Below are 13,096 nucleotides of genomic sequence, written 5' to 3' on the forward strand. Positions count from 1 at the left end.
AGTCTGAGTCAACCTTTAGACATTGAAAGGGAGGAAAAAGGTTTCCTCTTAGGGTCTTTGGTTGGATCTAAAAATTAGACTGACACAGATTAACAAGAGGGAACCATACACATTTATTTAATAAAAGTTTTATGTGGCATGGGAGCCTTCCTAAGGAAGCAAAAACCTGAAGAAATGGTTAAACCTGTTTCCATAGTAGGTTTGGTGAAGGGTGGAAAGTTGTGAAAAGATATGATAGGATAAAGAGTTGGAGCTAAGTGCAGTAAACTGGGAGGGAATTTAGCAGGGCCTGTTTTTTCAGATACTTCTTGACATCCCCCTACCCTTTGGATGTTGTTTTCCTCAGGATATATAGGGAGGGCACATGGGGAGGGCACTCTCACATGAGGGTCTTATGATCTGCTTCAGGGAGTAAGGGTGGCAAGAGGGAGAAGGGGAAGGTCAGAAGGCTTTCTGCTTATGCCGTCTTCTCAAACTCTTTCATCTTAAAATATTCAATATACCAGGGTGCCATGTTTTGGGGTCCTAAACCCCACCCACATGTCCTAAACCCCACCCACATGTCCTAAACCCCACCCACAGCCATATGGTGATTTCATTGAGCATCTTTCCATGTAAGAAGCTCTATTCTTAGTACTTTCCATGTAACCTTTACAACCCCAGGAGGCAGATGCTGGCTTTCTCACCTCTATTGTACGGGTTAGAAATAGAAACCAGAGAGGGCAAATAATTTGCCCAGGTCACACTGCTATTAATTGGCACAGCCAGGATTTGTACCTAGACAGTCTAGATCCAGAGGCTGTGCTCCTAACCTTCAATACCTCCAGATAAGTAGAGTGTCAGGGAGGCCAAGAGCAGCATGTTTTTTTTCCAGAATGAAGGCGCGATCAACCATGATTAAAAGGTTAATAATCAAGGGCAGAGATGTGAGCACTGGGTTTGGCAACACGGAGATCATTTGTAACCTCAACAACATTTTAAGAGAGTGTTAGGGTTGAAATCGTAAATGGAAATGGGTTTATGAGACAGTGGGAGAAGTAGAGATAGTGAGCCTAGACACCTCTTTCACAGAGTTTTGCTCAGCAAAGAAGCAGAGAAAAGGGACATGGACTGGAGATAGGAATAGGTTTAAGCAAGATTCTTCTTTTATTTTTTAATGTTGATGGGAATGCTCCAAATGATACCTTGTGAATGTGAGATGGGGAAGATCCAGAAACTTATAACGATACTATTTTGCATAGTTGTGTGACCTTGCCAGCACTATGATTGACTTGGGGAAGGCATGAAGAAAGCAGATGTTTACATTTGTCCAGATTTGATGCCATGTCAAGTAGAGGTGATGGAGGGACAGTACAATAAAGGATATTCAGATGTTGACAAGAGAGTTGTCAAAGTGATGGGCCATTGTCTCTAAGCTGTATAGGGAGAGAAGTAAGCAGAGGAAAAGGTAATGGATGGGGGAAAAGTAGAGGAGCAAACAGGTGGGAAGTTCCCTGTGATCTGGAAAGGTAGTCGCTATCTTTCCTCAAAAGTCTATGAACAAGCCTGTTAGAAAGAGAGGAGGTAGGGGTCAGAAAACGGAAGCTTCCAGAGGTGACAGGATACAGGCTGTGCCTGCTGGAAGAGGATGCTGAGTGGAATTGACAAGATCTTCAGAGATGTCAAGGTCAAAGAACCCGGAGGGCTGAAAGGTGGTGATGAATGGTCCACAGGCACAGGTGCTGAAGTCACACACTTACTACTCCACCTCCCAGTCACTTTCTCACATCCACGTGATCTCAGTGGAAAAGCAGGATGAGCCAGGTAGGAAGACTTGCCTGAATGTTGGATGGTGTGTTAGCCAGTTGGCCTGACCTGTGAAGGAGAATTTTTCATCCCAGGGCCGTCTAGTTTGTCTAGAGGTAGATGGGGTGTGGGAGAAGGAAGAGCATCTATAGGGTGGGGATGCAGGGAGATTTGTTTCAGTTAAGGAGGAAATGGAGAGTTTCCTTCTAAGGAGAAGTGGAGCAGCTAGAGTGGCACCATCCAAGCTTATGGAGTGCTTGAAATATAGCAATTGTGGCTGAGGAACTGGATTTTCGATTTCATTTCATTGTGATCAATTACATTTAAATAGCCTCATACAGTCAGTGGCCACTGTAATGGCTAGTGAAGCTCTAGAGAAATGTGCTGCTTAAGGAGCTGCAGTCCACAAAGTCACCACTGGGAAGGTTGGGAAGGAAGGGATGCCAGGGAACCTAGAGCCATTTGGTCAAGGTACAGGTACAGGTTACTGGGGCCAAGTGGAATGAACAGGACACAGGTATGCCCCACATCCTGGCTTTCCTGATCCCTTGTGATGAGAGCCAGACCCTTCTTGCTATGCTGAGATGTGAGTTTCCATCCAAGAGGGCTTTAGCCAGCCGTTCCTTGACCCTGCTCAAGCAGCCTCTGAACTCTTCCATCCAATGTCTCAAAGGCTATTTCTCTTGAGGAGATCAAGGCAGCTAAGCACTCAGGGAGGTTTCCAGAAAAGACTAATAGGAAAGCAAACATCCTGAAAGAGGTGAGTGACAGTAACCTGGCTCTCCTGTGTAAAAGAGTTTCAAGAATCCCCTGCATTTCCCCTTCCCAGGTAGGCATTTCCCAAGTGTGAGGGAATGCTTAACCAAAAAGAACAAATCAGAAACTCTTGGAGCTGGACAGACCCACAGGTTGCTGGGGCCTCAGCTCTACTGGCCAGTGGTTTAACCTAGCCAGGCTTAGCAGGGTCCCCAAGTGAGAGTTCCCATCCCTGCCACACAGATCTAGCTGTTCCGAGGTCAGTTTTCCCTTGCAGCCTGCATCTCTCCCCCCGCCCGGACCTGGTCTTCCAGCCCAGAACACCAGTCATGTCAGAGGCTCTCCACACCCTCCAACACCAAGTCTGGCCTTCCTGTTTTTTGAGCAGGTGGTAGCTTCCACACCATTTTTCTTCTGGGCCAGTGCTCACAATGCAGTGGAAATCAGTCTTTCAAGTGGGTCCTGAGAGTCTGGGCTGCTTCTGGGGCATTAGCAGGGCCTCTAAGGGGCCGGGCTTGGGACTGGCTTGAGGGAGGGGCTCTCAGCAGGGCCAGACAGCCTCCAAATTCTCCTGTCGCTGGGACCCTCAGCATGGCCCCTTGCCCAGAGTAGCTGAGCTTGGGGATAAAGGGGCACTGGGCAGGGAGCCCACTGTCTCCTCCTCATCCCCGGAGCCTCCTTGCCGGCCAACTGTACTAAAACTCCGGAAAACCATGGCGGGGAGGTTTTCCAATTAGAACATTCTTTTTCCGATCTGTGGATGATTCTTAAAGCAGCAAAAAGCCATTCTTCAGGGCATGCGAGGATTATCTGCCAGCGAGGCCTTGGCTCAGCCTGTGCACTCGTGCTCTGGGGGCCTGGCCCGGGATTGCTTCAGAGCCAGAGACGAGAAGCAGTCTGAGTTCTGGGGTATCAGGTCACATAGGCCAAAACTGATGGCAGAGTGTTTCTTGGACTTAGTCAAAAGCACTGGATAGTCCAGCCTATAGGGGTGGGAGATGTCAAGTTGGTCCTGACCTGCATGACCTGACGTCCCTGCTCCCAGTAGGTCCACTGTCCACAGAGCAAGAAATCCCAAGGCATGGATTCCTCCCCTTGGAACTGAACTGGTCTGCCTTTCCCATCAGACTGGGAGCTGCTCCAAGACAGGACTGGGTCTGACTGGTCTCTAAGTGGGTGGAGGGTGTGGCAGTGTGGTGGGGAACAGGAGGCCCAAAGGGGACACTTGGTGAGTGAGAGTATGCATCTATGCCAGGGAAGGGGACCAGCCCTATAGTTGGGAATACAGGCTGAGGGCAGGGCGGGGGCCCCTCAAAGGCAAGACTGGGCAGGCGGGGTCTCACAGACAGATTGGATCAGCTCCCAGGAACCTGGAGAGCTGGTTACAGATTCAGAGGTCTGGCCCTGCAGGTTCAGAGCTCCGTAGGGGCCACTATGAGTGCAGCCATGCCTGGGGACCCCTGGCCCCAGGCGACCCACCCTGCTTGGAGCTGGCAGAGTCACCCAGCAAGTGGAAACTGGTTGAAGAGCTTAGGAAGATGAGGCAGCAGGGTGAGTCCTGGAAGGAGGGAGGGAAGAAGGGAATTAGGGTGCAACCATGGGCCCGGGCCTCCCCACACGTGAACCTGAGTGACCTAGCTGGACAGGGGCTCCATCCAGAGTAACTGGGGACCTGGCTTTAGTCCTAGTTTGGTTTCGACCACCTGTGTGGCCTCAGCTAGATGCCATCCCTGTCTGGGCAGGGTCTGGGTCAGGGCTTCGTCTCCAGTCCCCTCCAACATGAGGACGCTGTGCTGGGGGATTGGCTTTGGGGCCTGACAGCTTTCAGAGCCCCACCCATTAGCCCCCTTCCTAAGCCTGGGAACTTTTTGGCTACACTGGCTTGCCGGAGTATTTTCCCGGCCCCAGAGCCTCCCTAGCGCTTAGGAGCACTGTTGGCCAGTTCCTTCCACACAGCCACTTATCCCCCTACTCACCTTCAACCTAGTCTCCTAGAGAATCTGTCTTCTTGCCTGCTCAGGGGCTGTGACCGCACCCACCCCTGCTTCGGAGAGGGTGTCACGTGTCCTCTCCTGCCTCTGCCTTGCAGGCCCAGCAGAGGTAGAGCCCAGTCTGGAGGCAGCCAACAGCCACAGGGTCTTGGCCCTCAAGTTGTAGGCCAAGGTGAAGTTCATAAAGAATCCAATGTTGTGACTAGGAGTAGGTAGGTCACTACAAAGAACACATCTTGTACAGTGTTGTGAAAGCACTTGGTGTGTCTGGGCCCAGGTCTGTGAGGACAAGGAGTCAAAGAAGAGGCTGATGAAGTTGGCCGGGCCTTGAAGCCTGGCTGAGGTGGCTGGGGGTGGCCCTGGCAGGAGTGGGGGGGTTCTGTTGGGGCAGTGAACAGGTGGGCAAGGCAGGGCAGGGTAGGGCAAGGCAGTTACCATTCGAGTCAAACCCGTTTGTAGGTGAGATCAGCTGCAGGGCCTGGCAGCCTGGGAGGGAGGGAGGAGTTGAGGAAAGGCTGGTCTCTTAGGCTGGTGCTGTTGTGGCATATCTGGCCTGGGTAAGGGCTGAGTCACCTGGGACATGGGAAGAGCTCAAGGCCCCAGGGCAGCCCAACCCAGGACAGCCCTCATTGAGTGGCCATTGCTGTCCTTGGACCCCACTCTTGCTGGTGCTCCCTACCTGGCCCACCCACACTTAAGGTTCTGGACCAAACTTGCCCTTTCCCACTGGTGGCCTTGGGAGGCAAGGGCCACCCTCTTCTTCACCCTTAGATCTATCCCATCACTCTGCCCTCCACATTCTACATCTTTAAGCTAGGGGTTTTGGAAAGGGAAGGGGGTCCACACACCTTAGGTCATACAGTGGGTATATTTAGGAGTTACGATGCCAAGCCAAATCCATGGCCACCAGCAGCCCAAGGTGGGGGATGGGAAGGCGTTCGATGCTGGTCACCAGACTGGAAGCAGAAAAATGCTGACTGGCAAGAGACAGATGAACCAAGAACACCAGTCATGTCAGAGAATTATATATAATTCTCCCATCACCCATTCTCCAATTCTCCCATCACCACCCCCACACACATCGTCACACGGACACAGGGTCATCTCCTCCCCACCTGACAAAACCCAGGAAGAGAAAATGAGAATACTTCCAGAGTTTCAATCACCCTTCAATCCCCTCCTTCTGCAATTCCTCTCCAACCCCTTGTGCTTGTCTCTGTGCCCCAGTGACGACTCAGATGGGGTGCTGCCCTCCTGGAGCTCACCATCTAGAACAATAAAGGGTGATGTCCACTATGCGAGAGCAATGTCAGCAGAGGAAACTGGGGGAAGGAAGCAATCTCCTTGTCTGGGTGGCCCATGCAGTCAGAAAAAGAGCTACAGCCACTTGAGTGAAGGCTTGGAGAATGACCAAGACAAGGGGACAAAGAACATTCTAGGGAGTCTGAGTGCCAGGAACAAATGCCCCCAGGGGCTAGGACTTGTGATCTATTCAAAAGGCAGAAGGAGGGGAGTGTGGCTGGGTCTGCACCACATCTGGGCCCCCTTACAGTTTGGCCTTTATCCTAAGAGCAATGGGAAGCCATCAAGAGTTGCAGGCATCTGGACTAGGTGGTGGCAGTGGGTGTGCACGGGAGTCTATGGATTGGAGGCCATTTGGGTCCTAGCCTTGAGACCGTCATCCTGATAGGCCAACTTTGGCCAACTCTATTGGACTGATTTAACTGTGGCATCGGAGGCATTGCCTGCACCCATAGGTAGGGTTGGAGCTTCTTCTGATGCTTCCTCCTTCCTAGCCCCTAGCCCTGTGCCCTGTACTTACACAAGCGCCCAAAAGGCATGAATGAATGGCCCTTATCAGACTGCACTGACCCTAGGGGTCTGGATGTGTCACCTGTGAGGTGGCCCTGCTTGCTGACTGGGTGCTCGAAGCATGGCCTTCCAGGGTGAGAACTTACCTGGTGCCTCCGGTGAGCCCAGCCCCCTCACTCTTCTCCTCCTTCCCAGCCTCTGGGACTTCCTGTATGACCTCAGCCTCTCGGCCCCCGACCCCCTCCCCGACCCTGTCTGGGATTTTCATCTGTAAAATGGATCTAGAAACAGTAGTTCTCAACAGCATTAACCCACAGCATCTGTGGAAGTCATTGGCCCTACTGGGGGCCGGATCCCGTCGGGTGCGGGCAGGGGCGTAATAGGCCGCCAGGGCCCTTCGTGTGGCGGAGAACTCCCGGCCTAGGGCGCAAGCCCAAAGGAATTTGTCTGGAAGTTTTCCACCGTGGCAGAGCCTTCTGGAGCTTGCTCTGGGCTCGGCGTGGGGAGCCCCGGCCTTGATTTCTCCAGCAGCCCCGCGGGGCGGGTCTGGGAAGGGGCGGGCCGGCCGAGGACACTGGCGGGAGAATGTGCGGAATGTGCCAGGCGCATCTACCTACCCCAAGACAGGGCAGGGGAAGGGGGCCGGCCAAGGGGAGGGGCGAGGGGCGAGGCACTGGGCGCCGGTGAAAACCTGTTTGTTCGCCTGCGGGTGGAGCCCAGTCCGCGCCTTCTCGCTGCCCTGCGCGCTCTTCGCTGCACCCGCCGTCCGCTGCCCCGCACCAGCCGCCCCCGCCCGACCCGGCTCGGCCCGGCTGGACGCTGTCCACCTGAGGGAGCCCGCGCCTCCTGCCCGCCCCGCGAGCCGGGCACCTGTGCCAGGTAGGGCTGTCGAGTCGCCATTGGCGCGGCCCGGTGGAGAGAGAGCGGGGGGGCCTGGCCCATGGCCAGACAGGTGGCAGGAACGGCTCGGGGCCTCAGTTTCCCCTTCCATAATGCTCACCCGCTCCACGCAGTCCTCCTGGGCTTCCACCAGGGAGGCAAGGCACTTGGTTTTCTGGTTTTTCACTGTAAGCAAAGATACTAACCTAGAGAGGCAAAGAAGTCTGGCAAAAGAAAAAAGACTTTCTGGAAAAGAGGGATTGATTGTTAGTGAATGGCCTGCGGCCAGGATGCTGTGAGTTGATCTGCAGGCAAAAGAATCAGGACATTTCAGATCAGCTAGTTCGCATGTCCATTTCATAGGTAAGAACACTGAGAGCCGGAGGCTGGCTCACCCTGAAGCCCAGAGCAGGGGGCTGGGGGGTTGCTTGTGATGAGGATGCGTTCGCCACAGGGCAACCTCCTGGAAGGCTACCAGAAAGGTAGCTGTCCCAGACAGAAGGCGCCGAATCAAGTGTCACCAGGTGTTATCAACAGGCTCTGTGGCCGAATTGTTTGGAGTGGGGCAGGGGAGCCAAGAGCCTTGTCCTCTTTGGAAAGGCAGAGTGATACCTGCCACTTCTGAGCTGGGGGCACCTGGGCAGCTCCGTCAGTCCAAGGAAGGAACACATCAGGCCTCCTCCCACCCAGGCCTCCTGGGGGCTCAGATGAGTTCAGTGTGACTGGGACTGGGCTCTGGAACACCTGACGTGTGGTAGGAATTGTGTTCTCCCTGAGCCATTTGTCCTTTGGTTTGACATTGTGGAAGGCTGTGCATCTTAAGATCGCACTCCGTGAACCCTGAGAGAGCCCCCTCCCACCGCATTCAGCAGTGGTTGAGGCCTCCCACACCTGGACCCACTCTCACTTCAGTCTCATGGCCCTTTAGATTTCTGGTCACGGTACCTGGCTGGGGACAGGAAGCAGGGTCCCATGGGCCGATTGATTAGCCTGGGCAGCGGGGAAGGGCTCTGGGTTCCTGCTCCCTCCGCACCAGCTCACATAATGCTGCAGGGCAAGTCTGGGTGGAAGGAGAAGAAGGGGATGGTCCTACCTTCCCAAGGCGTCCACTGCCCAATCTGAAAAATCAGGGGCAGCCCAGGGGCCACTTAGAAGCATCTAGCCAGGACACAGATGCATAGACCAGGGGCCAGCTTGCTGGCTGGCCTTGGTGCCTGTGCTGTTTGTCTCATTACCCCTGGGCCAACCCAGATGGGAAGGAGCAGATCCACCTCACTTGCCCTACCCCCTCCTTCCACCATTATGGGCTCCCGCCCTCGTGCCTTCCTGGCCTGGACTTCAGATGCTCTGGCCTACCTGGGGGCTCTACACGCAGCTGTGGAAAACTGGTGGAAGGTACCCAGAGCAGCGCTCAGCGGGTGCTCGAGATCTGTTCATTTCAAACCTTTGGCTATTCACAACTCAGCGACAGAGGTGGCCCATGACCATACTGGGTGCTGCAGCTCTGAGTGGTATAAACACAAGGGGCTGTGAGAGCCAGGAACAGAGGAGCTACTCTGGCTCGGAGCGTCAGGGAAGTGCTTCTTGGAGAAGGAGGGCTTGGAAGCAAGGTGAGGTCTCCATATCTTTTTAGGCTGCATGGGTCTAGCCTCCCTCTTATTCCTGAAAAACCAAAGGCAGTTCTTCCCAAGCCCCTGTATGTTCTACCCACAGCCGGGCAGTGGCGGCCTGGAGAGGAATCAGATGCCGGCCTTGCCCCCAAGGAGTGACAGTCTGGCTTGGAAGATGGACAGCAACTCAGTAGGGAGCTGCCGCCGGCATCGAAAGTGTCTGCCTCACTTCCTCCTCAGTTAGAGTCCAGATCTCAGACAGTCCCCCACCTGAGGGCAGTGAGCTCAGGGGTGGCCCGTGTTTCACTTCAGCCTCCCTCAGCATGCCTGGCACCCCTTGTGTTTCTGCCTAGTGCCCCTGTATCCTCCCAACATCCAGCAGCCCTGGTCCCTAAACCATCCTCAGTGTCATGCCAAGAAAAGTCCCAAATCTGGCTCAGTGTCCTCTGGAAGCTGGAAGCCTGCCTCCTTCCTTCCACACTTGTCCTCCCCCGGTGACTGATCCCTTCGGTCTGGATCTTGCTTCAGGCCACGGCCCATGCATAGCACCGGCTTGCTTCCTGCTTGCCCAGCCCCGAGGCTGCCCCCACGGCCCGGCCCTCCTGGGATGGGCTGGGACCCTGGCTGGAGAAGAGGAGAGCTGTTTTCCATGGCTTCAGAGCTCTGAAGAGCAGCCCACGTGGTGGCCCAGACTTTTGGACACCATCAGGGCCTCCTCATTCATTTCCACTGGCCTGCAGGGAACTGGATGGCAGGACAAGGGCACTGCACCTGGGGGAAGTAGGCATCGTTGCTTCTGAGAGTCATTGAGCTGGCGGGAGCTCAGGAAGCGGAGCAAGGAGATGAATGGTCGTAGAGTGTGTGCCGGAACAGGGAGGCGCCTGAACAGCCTAGTGGTGAGAGAGCAGCTCAGAGGTCAGTCTGGGTTCGAACCCCAGTTCAGCCACCATCCGGTTGGACAAACCTGAGCAGATCACACAACCTCTGGGGAGGCCTTGGTTTTGTCACTGCTGGAGAAGGGAGGCTGATGCACAGATGAGCCAAGACCACAGTGTCCCCTAAGGGGGAGGTTGGGGCCAGGCTGGGAAGAATGTGGGCTCCCCACCTAAAGAAAAAGGGTTTAAAAATCACTGCTAGTCTGTCCGAATGATGCGTATAGTGTCTACCCACAGTTAAACTATTTGCCACAAAACACTTAATTATTAGATCATTTCTGGATGCTTACTAAAATGTGATTGGCTTTTTTTTAATGTTTGCTGTTTTCATTTTTAACTGTTTATCTTGGATTCACTTAACTCACAGAAAAGTTGTGAGAATGGTACCAAGAACTCCGTCAAGGCCTCACGTGGATTCCCTGTCGTGAACTCTTCTGAGGATTTTCTTTAGGGACACTTGTGTGACAGTAACATTCACTGAGGAGTGGCCATGGAGGTGTCAGGAAGTGGGCAGGGCTAGTGTCAGGTCTTTTTTCTGAAAGGGAAACTGAGGCATGGAAGGGAACTCGCTAAAGACTCATTTGGTGTTTGCTGATTACTTGCCTGTGCTGGGCGCTGGGGCACAGCAGTGACTGAGAACTGAGAAGGTGAAGGGGTAGGAAAGCAGGAGGGACAGGTCTGGGCGGAGAAGGGTCTGAAAAACGCAAAGTTAAGAGGCACATTGTCAAACTCTTTTTTTTTTTTTAAGATTTTATTTATTTATTTGACAGAGAGAAATCACAAGTAGGCAGAGAAGCAGGCAGAGAGAGAGGAGGAAGCAGGCTCCCCGCTGAGCAGAAAGCCCGATGTGGGGCTCGAACCCAGGACCTGGGATCATGACCTGAGCCGAAGGCAGCGGCTTAACCCACTGAGCCACCCAGGCGCCCCACATTGTCAAACTCTTAATGTGGGGAGGCAGGAACCTACAGCTTAAGCACATGTCCCAGGAGTTTTGGATTCTAGAGGGACCCAGAGGTCACTTTCAGGAGCACCATCTAGGTTTTTCCCATGGGAGGCATGCTCACTTCCCACTTCAAGACAGAGCCAAGAAGCAGAGCCTTTCGTGGTGATGGTAGAGGTGGCTCTGGGGCTCTGTGGCCATGTCCTGGGTCAGAGAGGAGATGTGGCCTCTGGGGCCAGTGGTGGGCAGGTCCCATGCTGCCACAGGTTGTCACTGATGGTCCTGGCCTTGGACCCCTTCATCTGGTTCCTGTGATCATTGGCTCAGCACACTGCTTTTTAATGACTAGGTCAGTTTTCCAGAGAGCTTGATGTTACAAAGGGTTCCAATCACGAGAATGGGTGAAAAGGCTTACATCAGGCTGTGCCCGGTTTAGACTAAAAAAACAAAGACCCAGAATTTGTCTCACTACTTCTGCCTGCTGAGTTCCTACTCATTCTTTCATTCTTTTGGGAAGGCCTGAGCCACGGGCACTTCCTTGGGGACATGCAGCATTCTGGCAATGCCCTAGAAGGGCAGCTGTAGGTTCCTGGCTGTCTGTCTGTCTGTCTGCCTAGCACCCAGCCTGGCTGCCAACTTTCCATAAATGATTGTTGAATAAATGAAAATGTGGCCTTGGGCAAATGCTTTCTCCTCTCTGAGTCTCCATATTCTTATCAAAAATGGGGACATTGATAATGGGACAGTGGAGTGCCGGATACTGGATTTGGGTGGGACAGGAAGGGGAGAAAACAGCTGGGGAGGGTTGGAGCTCTGCTGCGGTGGGAGGTGGTGTTGGGTGAGGGGAGGGAGCTGGGGACTTCTCTTCCTCTTGAGCTTTACTCACCTGTAACTAGGACAAAAGGAATTCTTTGGCCAATGTTAGGGGCAAGTGGGGGGGGGACTTCCTTGTCACCAAGCCTGCTCTGGCAAAGGCTGACTAGGTGGCAGCAGTGACGGTACAGGGAGAGGGGAATTGGTTGAGCTGGGGCTGGGCTCCATGACCGCTGAGTCCCTTTCGGCCCCTGTGGCTGTGTGCAGACTGGGATAGCATCTCTGCCCCACTGTGATAGGCTTAAGACCGGCTTGGTTCCCAGGCTACGAGGGTACAGGGAGGGGAGGACAGAGCCTGCTCAGGTCCTGAAGGAGGACTCGCACCGTTCTGCTGGGCCCCTTCCCACGCTGCGGCAGGGGAGGTGGAGGCCCTGGGAACAATGGGAATAATCCATACGGGAGGCTCTGGCAAGGGGTTCTGTTTGGAGCAAGACCTCATGGGCTCTGCTATCCCCGCCATTTTGGCCCTGCCCAGGCCCCTGGCCTCCACAGCGCATGTCAGAGGGCCCTGCCCAGAAGCCCTTGCTGGCCCTCGAGGTTGAGCCACCTCTGAAATGGCTCTGTCACCCCAAGCAATCTCTTGTATCCAGCCTGTAGATAACTAGAAAATGGGCACAGGAGAGCCAGGAGAAATCCCAGGCCTGCAAGAGGAACAGGCAGCCATGGGCTCACTTTGCCCCTTTGGGGCTAGAATTCTTCATTGTCTCTGGAGAGAGCTGGCCCCCCTCAGACCCTCAGACAGCTGCCTCCCTGGGCCCTCCAGCACTGACACCGAGAAGTCTAGATTCTGGGATGTTGGGGGTGGGCTGTGGGAAGGTGAAATTCCAGACTTTCATGTAGAAGTCATTTACCTGTAAAGCACATTTACAAATACTTCCCCCCCACACATACACATTCTTTTTCCACATTACATCTTTGCCTCCGTGATCCAAGTCCCCTCTGGCTGGTGTGCTTCCTTCCTCCTGCCCTATTAGCCTCCATGCAGGAGTCCCCGGGTACTCTGCTCAGCAGCAGGCTGGGGGTGGGGAGCTCGGACACAACCCAGCCACGCAGCCATCGCTCTGGCAGGCCTCCGAAGGGCCCCCTACTCCTGGAGGGCGGCTGGGAATCCTTGGAGCGGCAGCACAGGGCCCACCCCTGCTGGAGGAAAGCAAGCTGTCTGTGTACTGTCGTCTGGCCAGACGGTGAGACTGGGAATCAGGATGTCCTCCATCGTGAGACCTGGCCATAGGCGGCTGCTTCATAAAACATTCGATCATTCCAGCCATTGGCTGCCCGAGTGTTGGCCTGGGTCTAAACTTAGACATTAGGCCAAGTACCTTCAGAAAGAATTGGGTGAGGGTCACACCCAGTATGGGGGAGGGGGTCAAACTCCCTGACTTTTGGCATCCCTGGCCCCTTCACACTCCATGCTATATCCTGCCTGTGGTCTCACTCCACTCATCTCTTTGTCCGGGCCTTTCTCTCACCCAGTGATGGGGAGCCAAGGTTCCATGGGAGAAAGGAGTCTCCTTC

The 13,096-nt window shown here is 54.2% G+C and overlaps 1 protein-coding gene across 1 annotated transcript in view; it reads left to right on the top strand.

Moving 5' to 3' along the window:
• Positions 1–7,180: 7,180 nt before the first annotated feature.
• LOC111139172 (zinc finger protein 185 with LIM domain) overlaps positions 7,181–13,096 on the top strand; it is a 54,727-nt gene continuing 48,811 nt past the window's right edge. The window contains exon 1 of the mRNA XM_022491350.1: positions 7,181–7,223. The gene's annotated coding sequence lies outside the window, so the exon portion shown is untranslated. The remainder of the gene's footprint in view (positions 7,224–13,096) is intronic.

This window comes from Enhydra lutris, unplaced genomic scaffold (assembly GCF_002288905.1).
Source record: "Enhydra lutris kenyoni isolate GAN:26980312 unplaced genomic scaffold, ASM228890v2 scaffoldscaffold96, whole genome shotgun sequence".
Taxonomy (NCBI): Eukaryota; Metazoa; Chordata; class Mammalia; order Carnivora; family Mustelidae; genus Enhydra; species Enhydra lutris.